Source organism: Aphelocoma coerulescens, chromosome 2 (assembly GCF_041296385.1).
Source record: "Aphelocoma coerulescens isolate FSJ_1873_10779 chromosome 2, UR_Acoe_1.0, whole genome shotgun sequence".
NCBI classification, from domain to species: Eukaryota; Metazoa; Chordata; class Aves; order Passeriformes; family Corvidae; genus Aphelocoma; species Aphelocoma coerulescens.
The window spans coordinates 60,102,906-60,118,783 of NC_091015.1; positions in this window are offsets into that span (position 1 = coordinate 60,102,906).

Consider the following 15,878-nt stretch of genomic DNA (forward strand, 5'->3'; position numbering starts at 1 on the left):
AAAAAAGAAGTACACAGAGTAAGAAGTTGGAACAAGTTACCCAGGAGAAACATAGAGTGCTTGCAGACATTATGGTGGAAATGTCCAAAACTCACATGTTGCTCCAGCCAGCAAAAGATATAAAGAGGGTTTCTGTAGCTACACTGGAAACAGAAGAAAAGCTGAGGAAAGTGTGGGTCTGCTGCTCAATGGGGCAAGTGACAAAGTGACACGAAAAACTCTGAGGTGCACTCCCACAGGATCTGTAAGAATGTTTGAGGAACTGTGAGGGCTAAGGGCAGACCATAAAAGGGTAACTAGTGGCTAAAAACCACTTAAATTGATACAGTCTAATTTTTTCTCTAGTTTTTATAGTCTTATTTCTCTTGCATGCTTTTATATTTAGGATGATTATATTATCCAAGTGTCACCTGTGACAAAAGATACCTAGTTTTGACACAGTCATTCTGAGACCCAGGCCAGAGGGTCCAAAGATTCCTGTACTTCCCCTTTCTGAGCAGAAATTCTCTTCCAAAGTTTGCCTGATATACCTATCTATATTGTTGAACCTATCTATGTTTGGAAAGTAATTAAGCTTTTTTTTTTTTTTTTTTTTTTTTTTTTTTTTTTTTTTTCAGCAACAATGAATCTAAGACCACTAGTGTCTTTGGCATTTCTAGGTGTAATTTTAAAACTATTAAATAATGATCAGACATAAAGCTTTGTAAACTATAAAATTTTTGGTCTTGAAAATTACTTTAAATTATATTAGTTTAAGTTATTGGTTTTCTTTTTGTGCTTCATATTTGATATATCCTCTGAACTCACTTTGCTACTTATGCTTCATTTAATTTTTAATTGCTACCAATTTTCATAGCTGGGAAGGTAAGAGGTCAGTTCATTTTTCCTTTGTTGAGAAAGCAGGAAATGTTTTCACATTTGAAGACTGGATTGTGCCTTTCCTTTCTTATCTCCACCTCTCCGGAAGGTGACTGACTATATCCCTTTGTAACTCACACATCATTGTGCAACTATTGATTTCAAGGATTCCCTAAAAGCAATTTCTCCTAATTGAAGCACACCAAGCTATAACTTCAGCTGTATTAAGTTTAAGCACCTTTTGTACCATGTAAGTAGCAAATATTCCTCAGGAACCTTTTGGTACTCTACCAAACCCTTCTTTATTATACTAGGTTTGGCTTGCTGTCTCACCTTGAACATCTTAAACTTCCCTCAAAAGTTCCTCTGATGTACTCTACCAAGATACATAACACAGTGCAACTTTCCAAGTGTGGATGCCACCATGTGCAGCTATAAGCATCTGTAAGGAAGTAACTCAGATAAAAGACAGAAAATAAACCACATCACACTGAGGCACTTCTAAACTTGTTTGCCTGTACCCACACTAGAGTTTCTTTGGGTGCAATTAATATAGTCTCAAAAACAGAATAGATACTGCCTGAAAAGAGTAAAGTTATTGTCTGGTTCCTGAAATTTTGGAGGTCCTTGGTGTTTTCATACTTTTCCATTGCTTCTATATACTTTCCCCACTTTGTGTTGTTTAACCTGAGGGCTGTTGAATCTCACTGGATGTTAATGAATCCTTTATATTCAACTTGGTCAAACAATATCATGAGACACAGAGGGCGTATGAGGCATACTGCTGTGGACAGCTTGAACAATTCCATTTACCATGTACCTGCCTTGTTTTACCACACATCAGCTTACCCATGGTAGTGAGCAATTGATGAAATTAGAGTCATTCACCTGTGTTTGAAGCAAAAAATTCCAGATCAGTTTAAATCATTACAAAGGGAGTGATACGCTCGGCTTAAACAGAGTTTTAAGCTCTCTGTACTTACTCTGCAAGAGCACGTAACATTATGCCTATAATTGGGTTATTTTTCATTAATCTACTCACTTGCCCTCTCTATAACGATGAACTTTCACTTCATTTACTCTGCTTGGACTTTGGCAAATTTCACAGCATGAGTTATTAGACCAATTCTGCATACCATTGTCTCTTGCATCATAACCCATATGCATTGTGTGTGACGAGTATTTGGATCTTGTATTTGGTTTTAGCTCTACTGGTTATATAAGGTTATATAAGAGATTTCTTGCCCTGAGAATGCATTTACTTCTAAACCACAAACACAACATTTCTTATTTAAAAACTGTTACCAGGCACTTCAGATTATTGTGTTGCTGCCCACTGTCTGTTGTAAGTCTCCTCAAAATCTATGCAAAAAATACAGATGATATTTTTATCTTCTTTGAGGCAACTAAAAAATTAAAACAATTTTCTTCAGAGCAAGTTTGTATTCTTGGGGCCTGTATGAATGCTCTAACCAAAAAGAAGACAGGGGAGCTTCTTTTTCAGCAACAGTGTTTTTCTTCCCCAGGAATATTTTCAAACTTCCAAAGAATTTTCAAAATTCATCTGCAAATTCACTCATCTTGGACTTCCCCTTTTATTCAAATCATTCTCTCAGAGAATTGCCACTACCTGATATTGCTTGCCAGCTTGTGTCTTGCACCTCTCTTTCTTAGGAATGGCTGAAATGGAATATTTTTCTCATTGAAGAAAATGTTCTTGAATAAACAGTTCTCTCTTTCTTTGTCCATTTTTGCTTTACTACTTTACTTCTTGTTCTCCTGTTAAAGTCACCATTTTGGTAACACATTTTTAAACATTCTAATAAACACCATGATTTTTAAAAAAATTATAAGAGCAATATTTCCTTTTGTTGTGGAAAATAAATAAATATGTTTATTTTTAATAAATAACGACTCTTGTAATCATTTAACTGTTTGCCGATACTTTTATCTTTGAAAAGAAGGCGCCTGAAAAATCTTTTGATCATTCAACCCTATCAGTAAAAACATTTTGAGTGTGCCTCACCTGCATATATCTATATAGACTTATTTATAAACTATACACAGGCATTACTGTGCTTATGTATTATGTACATTAAAATCTTAAAAAATCTTAAAAAAAAAAAAAAAGGATGAGATAAAGACAAAATAAATACTACATGGATTTTAGAAATGTAATAAAATATATTTTCAAAATATTTTCTTCCCACATCCCAGCAGATTGTCTTGCACAATCCCTGAGATGCACTCACCCCACTTTGGAAATCACTGGTTTAAGTAGCTTGATTATCAGCACTGAAACAGGTTTATGCAGAGCCTTGAAAGTTGCCTTTCTTGTTAAAATTTCTTTTCCTACCTTTGCACACAATATCCAAAAGGGCTCACTAGAATGCTAAAGGCTGCCTGTGGGAAGAAAAATATTGTGGAGCAAGTGCCTGTATATCTAATTGCAGTTTTTAGATTGGATATCAGAGCACAGAAAGAACTGGTTCTGGTATTATCAAGCCTATATTGTCACGAAGGTGAAGAATGGTTGGTTGTATCACAATACTTCAACACAATCATGTAAGTCAGTCTTTGAGAGGCATCAGAGAGGGAAGGAGCAGTTCTGTCTGAAAAACAAGAAGCTTTGAATTTAATGTTTATGGGATTACTTTTTTTTCTATCTAAACAAGCAAGGGTGTCTAACAAATATTTAAGGCAAGAACACAGGGGAGTGAATCCAGGGTGTTTTGGAAGGTAAAAGGGGTGGAGCCTTCTATTTTCCAAACAGTCAAAGGAGCAAGTAGTGTTCCCAGGAACTGAGGAGGGGATAGGATGTGTACTCTAGTAGCTGTAAAGCATTCCAGACAGGCCTCTGAAATATACAGAATTTATATCCTGGTGATTACCCATTTAAAATCTAATTCTTGTTAAGACAGACATGGGTGATATTTGCTTAACCTCTACTGTGAGAGATCAAAATGCTCTTTGAACAACTAGAGATTTAGTCAAGGCCAAGTTCTGAGTTACTACACTGAATAGATTCTGTGCCAGATACAAGGATACAAATTATGTCTGAGATGAGAATGAAGTTGAATCAGCCATTGCCATCATCCCCTTAGATGATGAGTTGCTATCCAATTTAATATTAGAATGAAGTACTCACAAAATTACCTTGCAATGAATGCAGAGGAGAGGAGGGAATGAAGAGGAGAGCCCTTTTATAACTCCAATTCTGCTTTTGCTGTGAGGGCAAGCAAGTGAAGTTTTTTCAGGAACCCCAGCTGAGACTGAAAGCATGGAAAAATGCAAAAAATAAGACTACCAATATGCTATACAGTTCATTATACAATAAAAACTGTGTAGTGCAATATAAAACAAAAGCTAAGGGATGGGGAAATAGCTCATTTTCTCCCTTGAAGGATGTATCTTCCAGGAGTTCTTAATAAGGCAGGATCTAAATATTAAAATAACCATTGATTTGTATAGGCTGTTTTTTAATATATTGATTTAATTAGTCACCATTGAACCATATTTAGAAGATAAGTGAAAGCCTCTAAAGACTTATTTATTGACACCATATGGCAATTCTTAAAAGTGATGTTCAAATTATGTATAATGAGCCACATAAAAAAAGAGGATGTACCATAAAAAGGACTCCCAAACAAAAACGATGCTATTGTTGAAGAATATAAGTTTTAATATGGGATTTTAGAATCTCTTCCAGAGATGAGGTGCCCTACAGCTGACTGAAAATATTTGCAGATAGTGTTCATATTACATAATGTAGCTGCAAAAAGCACATTTTTATGATGGATTAGAAAACTATGGTAGGAATAGACAGAGAAGATGAGTTAGGGAGGCATGAGAACCTGAAAGAGGATAGCAAATCAGAAAGATATGCTGCTCACATTTTCACTACATTAAATGCACCTCTCAATTTAAGAGTATCTGCTCAGGCATCAACCTGCAGTTACCTATTTTGATACATGATACTGACTACAATTTTCATGAAATAAACTCTGTGTCTAATGTTTGTCAAGTGATTCTTAAAGCATCACTGTGGTATTACTGTCATGTGAATTTGGTTTCATTTATGATCATTCTTTCCAATGTGTTTCTCAGAAAATTTTGATAAAATACTTACAGAAAGAATTAAACTCATAGTATGTATTACACGCAGACACACACATACACAAAAGATTTCAAGCTGTAGCACTGAAAAGTAGAAAAACTAAAATTATGGCTTCAGCCTGAGGTCCCTGTGCTGATGGTGATACCTCACTGGATGACATTCTGTTCTTCCTGAACTATTTGAGAAGTCCAGGGGAAATATTTTTCCCTCAGTTAATTTTTTTTCACAGAATCTGTACCTCTTTAAGTAGCTCATTCTTCACCTGTCTACCTTTGACACAAGCAATTTCTTCTTTGCTGCCTGGGTACCACCTGGAAAAACACTGACAGTACAGGCCACAGACTCCTTAATCTGTGCATAATTTTTATGATATAGAAGCTGCTGCGGCAGAATCATTAAAGAATTTCTGTCCCTAAACCTCTGGCTGGCTGGAGGGAGCATATAACCTCCTGATTTTTGCTAACAAATATCATGGCAGTTATGGCATCACACTGTGAATGGCATATTGAACTCATCTGTGTCCAAGAACAGGAGATTAAGTAACAGTATAGATCCTCATGAGCTCACTAAAGAGGAGCGTGAATGAAGAGCAATTGTTCCTGAAGGGACTCGAATGTGTTAAACTAGTGTTGCTACACCTGTATCACAAAACTCTCTACTAATTTTTAATGGCAAGTCATAAGGCAATTCCTAACAATAAAGCTCAATTACGGGCCAAGGCCGACTCAGCCCATGCAGTCTTGGACTGAAGACGGTCGCTTTGGGGGCAGTACTGGAGGTGGACAGCCTATTTTCCAAGCAAAAACTGGGACAGACTGGAGAAGGTGGGCTCTAGTGAATTGAGCTTCTACTCTCTTCATTGAGTGTGTAGCTACATCTGGGCGAATTTTCATTGAAAAAGAACTCCCACATGCCTGACCCCCAGGGCTATTCTTTCCCATTCCCTGCACCAATCAAATTCCTCCAAAGCAGTGTGTTTCCACTCTCCAACAAAAGGTGTAGTACAGGTGTTTAACATGGTACCATAGTCCTTCTCCCTTTCCCCAGTCTCATAAACAACTACAACAGTTTGGTTAAAAGCACCTAAAAAAAATTTTGGCACGTGGACATTTTCAATTTGAATAGTTTAAATGAAGCAGAATTACAATAATGTAGAGACAGGATTTTAAAAGGGAAAATATCAAGCAAGTTTCACTAAAGCCAATATTATCTAGGTCTACCATTTGTGATATGGAATACAAAACCCAACCCAAACCAAAATAACAAAAAAACTCCAGCCAGCCAACCAACCAGCAAACCACAGCAACAGCAACAAAAACAATCAGTAAGCCTAGATCTGGATCATAAATTATCTGGCAAAACTTGCTCAGTTAAAGTCTGGCTCTGCTTAGACCTAGTAAAGTTCACCAAATCAAGTCATGCGAAAAAGATGTTATGAAAGGCAGAGTTGCTGATGCCCCAGCTGGCCCACTTGCCTGATATTTCTCACATTTCTGAAAACACTTAAGGCTCTTGTCCTAAGAGCATTGAAAAAATTTGAAAGAATAAATGGCTTGTACACCAGTGATCCTGTGGAAGTGCCTTTGGTGGTCCCATAGACGTCTCCCCAAATTTGGATAACTTTAGAACTTTGAGGAAATAAGACAGAGTTTTTCCATTTTCAAAATATATTTTTGTTGCATTTTAGTGGATTAAGTCTAAAAGAATTCTATCATTACTGAAGATGCTTGACTGTACCAATGTTCTCAGGCCCGAACAGGATAATATGCAAGAGCTTCCTTTACAGAGAAATTATGTATTTCCAACCCAGTGTACAAAAAAAGGCTGTCTGTGCCCTGTACCAGGTATTTTATCTAGAGCTGATTTTGAAAGCAGAGTTGAGTACAAGCATTCAGCTTTTTGCTCAAATTCAGAGAGTATAATGGGTGGCTCAGCAGAGGGAAGTAGACTGGAACAAAGATTACACAGAAACTAAGATTCATGTAGAAGGGAGGCAAAGACCAAAAAGTAGAGATGAGATCCCAGGATTTAGCTGGTAGAAGACAAACTAGTGAATGTACAACAAGGAGCTGAGGTCGGTAATCAGACCAAAATGGCATAGATTCTGTCACAGGACTGGTATGAGAGGAAAAGATAAATACATTGAGAAGCTATGACAATATGAAGGAAGTAGACAGAGAAAATTGTGCAGGAAGCGTGATGGAAGGGATAAGGAAAGAAGAGCAAATTGGAAACATGAAGATGAAAGAAACAAATTGGATTAGGTGGATGGGATGAGAATTCAGGGTGGGAACTTTAACAGGAATGTTGCACAGTCTAGAGAGTCCATGTGGAAAGAAAACAAAGCGTAGTGAGATGGATAAGGACCTGGCTGAAAAGACAGGAGAAAAGAGACTATGGCACATATAGAAGTCCGTTTCATAAATAACCTGAACAAGGTGGAAAGATATAATACCTAGGAAACCTTATTTAACTCTGGCATTTCCTGACTTAGAAATAAACAACTCTTTAGCTTTAAAAGCCATTGTTTAAAATAATTTCCATGTGTGATTGTGAGTGTACAATTATTAAGTTAAAAACAACTAGGAAGAAAAGATTAAGCAGTTTGTGTGTTTCAGACCTTTCCACCTAAGATAAGAAAAAGACTACAGCTTAAGCTATATAAGCACATTACACCTGTTGCCGGGTTTTATGTGCCATTTTTACTTATAATTGTTTATTCCAATAGACACGCTATGCAACTTTTCTGTGGCATTAACTATATATATAGTTAATATATACATATATATATATGTTAATCAAATAACTGAATGGTTTTCTTTTGCTACGAGCTGAAACTCAAATATGTCTTCACTTGCCATAGTCCATGACAGTCTTAAAAAACTCTTAAATGAGAAATGGGTTCCATTCATGAATCCATGATGGGCTGCCAACATAAATCATCCCGCTTTATATGTCTCACATATTTGGCCCATATAGCTTTTTTCCGCCTTATTTTTCAGTTGTCAGTAGATTTGTAAGATGTCTTACTTGGAATCTTTTGGATCTCCTCCGGTGATTTAGGATACCCTAGGGTATCTGGTACAGATTGATTTATTATAATAAACATTATGCAGTTTACGCCTCTGAACAGCCCTTGCTGTAGCAGAGTGTTTGCTCCAGCAAATGATTAATAACAAAATGGGTTCACTGTACACTCATTGGCCACATACTCACAGCTATTGGAATGATATAGCATTATGAGCTCTTATGGCTAACCAGGGGCAAAAAGCATCCTTCTTTCCATTTCTACAGCTACGTCAACAGATAGCACTGAGAGCTGAAAGCAAACTGAAAAAATTGAAAAAATCTGAAAATGAACCAGAAGGCAGAGAACAGAGCACTGAGTAGACAAATGTATTCAGTTTCAAATTGCTAATAATTTTCACCCACTTTTAACACCTTATTTCCCAATCCTCCATTCATTCACCTAAAATGTTTTTACCTGAAGCTTTTCAAATGACTCCTCCATTTAATAGACACTTGTTCTAATATTTTGAAACCAAGAGAAACTTTTTCTTACTAGGGGTATTTTCATTTATAGGTAATTTCTTTAAAAATATGTGCAAATTCTAATGAAATGTCTCTTCCTACATTATAAAGATAATAGAGACAAATTTATTATCTGTAATACAAAAGTGTTATACAAACAAATAAGCAATATAAGTCCCAATATATTTACATTACATTTCCAAAAAGTTGCATTTTCAATTTTATTGATTTTGACTGTAATGATTACTTTTTCATTGCAGAAAATATTTCAGAACAGATTTTTCTGCACTGAGGTGTAAAGGCACTTCAAATGTACCCTGAGGAACTAGCTCAGCTCTTTCCAAAGCCCAGCTATTAATATTCCAGATTGTTGTTAGGTCCAACATGCCTGAGAGGTGGGGGAAAAACATTTGTTCCTTTTTTCCACAACTGAGTATCCAGTCTTATGGACTGAGAACGTGCCCCGTGAACAATGTATCTGAAAGAACCACAGTCAATGCCCTGAAGATTCTAGAGGCCAGAGACATCAACAGGACAAGAAAGCAGGCAAAGGCAGAAGTAAAGGAAGCAGTGGGCCTAGCACAGGTGCATGTGGTTTTATCACATAGTTTCTCAAAGGACTACTGACTCTAGCCCACAAAATATGGCTATGCATGTTACAGAAGAGCAAGGTAGCACAGACAGTTTAGCAGTACCCCCTTGCATAATGCAAGGACATAGTCCTAAAAACATCTCAGTCTGCTAGGAGAGGTACTCAAAAAGTAAAGGCCTAGATAAATGTCATGCACTGATTTTATATGGAAATATAGGATCTATTTTTTTACTTAAGAAAATAGATTCACTGATTTATTTGGGATTACTCGCTCAGGATGGAACAGCAATAGGTAGAGCTCTCTCAGACAGAACCATTTTGATGATGGGGTTTTAATCAGTCATCTGAAAGGCTTTGATTAGTCAGTGTCTATAGGCTTTTAACAAAATGAAACATGATTAGTCTAAACCAATGGTAAAAATTTAAAGAATCTTCTTTAAGGTAAGACAGAGCTATGCAATATGGAGAAAGAAGGAAGGGAAAATACTTTATGCCTCTGTTATATATTAGGTCTACTATAACAAGACTCACAAAGAACTGAACACTACCACACTTCCCTCTCCATTCTCCTCCCATTCAACACACATTTTTAAAAGGCTGTGAATTTGTGAACGTTCAGGTCTTTGAAAAAAATGAATACTAAAGTTTGAATCATAATCTCGGGTACCTTCCATCACTGCACACATTTGCTAAATTGATCCACTTAGCTTTTAGACTGGAACTGAGCAAAACATAATGTTATACTACATATTAAAAATTAGTGCTGGGAATGCTGCTAAAAGCCATACACATGCTCCACTGGTACTTCTTTGAAGATACTCTCTTTTTCTTCAGAAATTCAGCGTCAAAAATTTTGATTAATTCCTTCTGTTACAACAGCAGTGAAAACCTTAAAAATAATATGACCAAAGTTACAAAGAATTTGAAAGAATAGATGAGGTATGGGAGCTGCCCCAATAACCTGGCTAGATATTAGAGCAACGCCTTGCACAGTGAGATCCTAGCAAATCAGAACTGCCAAAATTCAGCCATGATTGAGCTTTAAAGCTGCAGTAAAGTATTACTAAGTGCAGTGTTCCTGGCACAGCCATCACAGCATTTTACACAGCACCCTCATCCATGGTTAGGGGAGACAGAAGCATTCACTAAGGGATGGATCCAGAGACGAATCTTCCCTCCTCAGACCATCCACTCTTCACGACCACAGAGAGATCTTTTAAAGGAGATGCAGTCTGTCTGTCCACCCACCTGCAACACCCTTCGCTGCCTTCTGTCATATAATTACATGTGTTTGACTGCATGAGAAATCCCTGCAACCCAGCAAACACACCGTCTAAGTTTGACCATTTCCACATGCCTAATGAAGTAGTTTCACTCTTTACTTAAGATTAATGATATGGAGCTTTCTGCTTCCCAAAATGCTTCTTCACAGTAGTTGTGGTAGGGATAAAATCACAGATAACATAAAATAACATGGCTAATCAAATTCACTATTCTGCACCAAGAGCACAAAATTCTCTACCTAGTATTTTTTGAAAAAAGGCATCATAAGTAAATCCAGCAGCTAAATCACAACACACAAAGCATATCAAAATGGGTACAAATTTCCTGACAAGATACTGGTTTCAAAGGAGCCTGAGAGCTCATTTTCTCTCTTCATGCCATAAAATAACCATAAATTTAGCTTCCTAGAAATATTCTGATTCCCAGAAAAAATTCCCCAAAGCAAGGACTATATTATGATGTCTCTAATGTATTGCATCAGCAAGTTTCAATGCTTTCTACAACAAAGGATAAACAAAACATGTTTATCAAGGCACTACTTACATAGAGCACACAGTAGACAAATTTTCCATCTGCTAATTCTAAAGCAGTGAAAACTAGATTTCTGAAGTCTAAATGAACGGCATTGAAGTGCTGAGGAGAGGGCAGTCTAAATAACTGTCCAAGTTTGAAGCTAAGTAACTTCAGCGCTTCTCCGAGTTTTTCTTTCCTTTTAATTTGAAAATAAATGTGTAAAATATTCCATAAACAGTAGAGGAGTAGGTACATGTGCTACATAATTTCAAGAGAAAAAGCAGAGGATGCAAAAGCAAGAAAAACTTGTCACAGCCCCACTGTTGTTTTTATCCTTGTGTCAATTTAAGCATAAATGTTTAAGTTTTCAAAGTTAAATAAGCACCTTAGCTATGTTATTCTCCTTAGTTCTGAGTTCCACTGTGTGTCTAGATGTCACAATCACCCTTGAAAATCCTCACATACAATAATTTCAATTCTGAAGCAATTTTACTCTGAGTCCATAATATGAAAATGCAATCAGAGTATGATCCTTCCACCAGATTTTTGTTTACATAGTATTATATGCTGACTGAGAATAAGATGATGATTTGGGACAGAATTACCTGATATTTTATATACTTATACTTTTCAGAGTTTTCATTATTTGTAAGTTTCCAGCATGAGGCTACAGGCAAAATTATAAACTGGGACCAAAAAGAGATAGATTCATACTTTCAGTGTCCCAGTTGCTTTTTTTTAAGAAGAAAAGAGCGCAGTCTCTAAGTGCCTGTTTGATTTATTTGTTCCTCACAGTTATATGCTGTTTCAAAAAATTTTTGACCTTTTTATCATTCTTATTATTCCATACAGAATACCTGAACATGCTCCTATTGAGCCAGAGAGGAGTCTGCCAGTTCTTTCAGTCAAATCATATTGAGGCATAGACCTAGCATCAAGTTTTGATATTGAAAATATATATTAACACTTTGACTCATCATCATTAGTACTGAACAGTGCTACTAGTAATCCTTACTTTTTTGTCTGAAGGAGCTTGTCAAAGCCAGGCTTTAACAACATTGCTTTCATATTGGGTCTGTCTGGGATGAAGTTACTTTCTTCACAGCAGCCTGTATGGTGCTGCGTTCTGGTTTTATTATTCTGTAAATAGAAATTATTATTGTTTCTTATTTAGAAAAGAAAAAGTTTAAGTGAGAGAAAAGGTGGGGGGGGGGGGGGGAGTAGGTGGTGTGGTGGAGTAAAGGAGTGTGTCATCTCCTTCCTTCCTCCTGCATTACCCTAATATTTCTTTCTTTCCTCACACTTGTGTCCAATCTCCAACTTTTAGTGGATTCCTAGCTGCAACAAACTCTACAAAGTCCTCTTTGAGTCTTTAGGAACAGTATCATCTTTCTATTTATTGTGAAATTTGACTTGGTATTCAGTGGATTTTAATTCTTATATCTCATAGTCTCTGCTCTTAGCTGTTCGAATGCAGTGTCCTCTCACAGGGTACATCTGAAATGCTTAAGAAGAAAATGGGATTGACTCCTTTATTGTCTTCCTGACTAACTGTTATTTAACTGCTGTGTTTTCAATCCTCTCAACTAGGTCTCTCCAGAACAGGTACTGTCCAGGCACAACTTGGGGAAAGTATATTCCTGAAAGTACTGCCAAAAAGTAACATGGACAACCATGTACATCAGTTTTGGCAATTGACTATCCTATTACAGTACCTCAAAAGGCTTTACGGACCTCATGCAACACATACCTGCAACTTCATGGTAAAAAAAATACCACTGTCATGGGCTGCATCACAATCTGAAAACCATTCAGGACACTTTGAAATGGAAACGTCCCTCCCTGCCTCATACCCTACTCCACTTCCCCACACACACACACTCAAAATTCAGACTTGGAGACAGCTGCACAAATTCAGTATGGTGTGAAGAAAGTAATCTACTCTAGGACTCTGTTCTGTGTGTACCAGTCAGTCTGAGCATGCAGTCTTGAAGATAGCAAGACCTCTAGGATTATCTTTTCTTCAGTAGCAAAGACAATCCTTTCAGACTGTACACCTAATCCACCTTTGTTTCAGAAGGTGGAAGTCTTAACTTATTTAGGAAAACACAGTAAAAATTCCACAATCAGCTACAAACAAACAAGTAAAAGAGATTCTATTTGTCACATATGTACAACAGAAATATATTTCATGACAAAACAAAACAATAGCTTTTAAAACCCAGTATAATTTGTGGAGAAAGGGAATGGTTTTAAAAAACTATTTAAGGGAAGAATTCTTTTGCACCAAAATGCCTCCCGCAAAACCTCTTGACTTCTTTCATAGGTTTCATTTATGGTAGTGTTCATATTTGAAATTTATCATAATTTTACAAAGTGGTATAAGTTTTATTTTGGCAGTCTTAGGTCTTCATATGGAATGAAATCTTAAAAGAAAATATACTGAAAACCATGCATTATTTCCTTCTCTACTTTCCCTTCTTTCTCCTTGTTTGATATGTGGTTAGTTAATACACACAGTCTAGGAAAAATGAAACATTTATTTTCTTAAAATGTCTCTTACTCTGGAATTTTAAGACTAGTTCACTGTTTCTGGATCATGCAGCCTAAAGATGGCACTGAACCTTCCAGCCCTGAAGAATCTGCAGGCAAGGCACAAATCTAACTAAGTGAGTACTTCAGTCCAGGGGTTTGGCTAAAGAACCACTGTGACAGTTTAAGGTGAGAAGACCAGTACCTTGTATGATACATCTCACTGTTTGGTTATGTTTGTTGTATTGACACAGTGAAATATTATCACCTTGTAGTGACTTCAAGTTTGCTGTTATGGAAGAAAACAGGTTTTATAGGGGAATGTTGGCTTGAAACCCATATTTGTGATTAATAGGCATCATATTTTGGGGGAGCTAAACAAATTGAGAGGAGTATAGTCAAACTCTGAAAAAGATGCAACTTTATAAAAATTGTGTTATACTCCTGCCCTCTGTTTCAGTGTTTATCTTCCATAAAAATCTACTCTTCCGCTATGTAAGATTTATTATTATGTATCACCTATTCAGAACTCGTTGAATCAGGGGGCTTTTATTACAGACAAAGGGATGATTTCTTCATTCTGCACATAAACAAGCACTCTGATCAGCAAAGCACTACATCTGTACCATCTCTTACTCTAGCAGGATTTCTGCAGAATCTTTATTTTAAAAATGCAACCAAAACTTCTAGAGTCAAATATGCATCTCACTAACCAAATGCAGGGCTTTACATGCATAAAGACTTCATTTTAGCACTGCCAAACCAACCTCGATGGAAAAATATGGCAGCTGGTGATGGGTCAGTAGCTCTGACCGAGGAAGCTGTAACCAGTCCGGAGAGATGGTCCCAAAAGGAATCGTCTTCCCGAGGCCCAGTGTCTTCCCTCAGCTGCTGGCAGGAGGGCCCGTGCAGAGACTGTCAGCTCTTTAGTGATTGTCAGCTCATGATTTCAGCTCAGCTCTGCAGGGCAGTCTCCAGGCCAGACCAGGGAGAGAGAGACGAGAGGCCCATATAGCCGTTCTGCATGAGGTAGTTTTATTAGTCTGGCAAAGGGGAGGCCAGGGACAAGCTCACTCTCCCCCTTGCAGGGGCAGAGGGCTTGTTCTTATAGGGATACAGGGGGTGGGTATCAGAGGGTAAGGGCCAATGGGTTACAAAGGATCTGCATAGAGTCTCCCAGAGGATTCTGGGTTTGTGTTCTTCTCGCCGTAACTGAAAAGTGGCTCCCTTTCCAGGGGAGTTCTGCTGAGAGGTTAAGCACTCTCCTTATTTCAGCAGAAATCCCTCCGGGGGGGGGGCTGGACATATCCCACAGAAAAATATAGGGAGCTGCACAGGGATGTGTAGGTAATGTGGTAGAGCTCACTATTTACCCAGTACGAAGCTGTTCTTCATGGGAAACACAGCATGCAGCAGGCCTTGCCAACTGAGTCTAGAAAAATGACTAACAACCTGGATCCATAGTCCAATCCACATTATATTGCTGGTGGTGAATCAAGAGAGCAGCAGCAGGACTGAGACTCTGAAGAACACTGCTGTGGGTTCATCAGTAGTTTGCCTTTTGGGTGGCACACACTTGCCTCGAGCTCTTGTGAAAGATTCATAGACGTAATATGGGCTGAAGCAGAGGATCATAAAATAATGCTTGACAGCCAGCATTTAATTTGTCTTTTTTTCTAAGCCTTTTGGAAGAAGAATTACACTAGGAAATTGTAGTCATTAGGAGGGAAGTCATACCTAATAGACATTTGGACATTTCTGCTCTATAATTGCCATTCTAGACAGTAAAGGTGGTCCATACGTCATCAATTTTTGTATTGTTACCAAGAGGAAATCACTGCTAACAAGTAAAAAGGAGAAAGAAGATAAAAATGGGAGGAAAATCAAGGATTTTGTGCTTTAAAAGTTGAATGGAGACACTTCCATTTGCTACCTTAACTTTATGAGTCTGGCAAGAGCTTTCATTCCAGGAATAAAGTGGAGATCTCATCCATGTTAGAGAAAATCCAATACTGACAGCATTTACCCTAATCTTGGTGTTGACTGATGTAACTAAGAAATTGGCACCTAAGAAATTGGCACCGAGAATACCTTTTAAAGAAGTAAATCTCATTAAAGTTCCTCCTTCCCAGTATATTTGTAACTTACCAAATACTAACTCCATGCTACAAAAACCCATTTGAAAAACAGAAGATATGCCAGATTTCTGTGTTCTTTGAATAAAGGTTTTGTGACTTCATTCTTACTGAAAATTGATGCACATGTTTCTTAGAAATTAATCTAAGAGCAGTGCTGGCAAAGGCCCTGTCTCTCAGGGGATGAGTTCCTGCTGACCAGCATCATTTAACATGAGGCTCAACCAAATACGAGCAGCCAGCCCACACTGCTTCAACCAAAACTTTTCAATATGTTCCCATTGTTTTCTTTCCCCAACCAATCATGAACTCAATA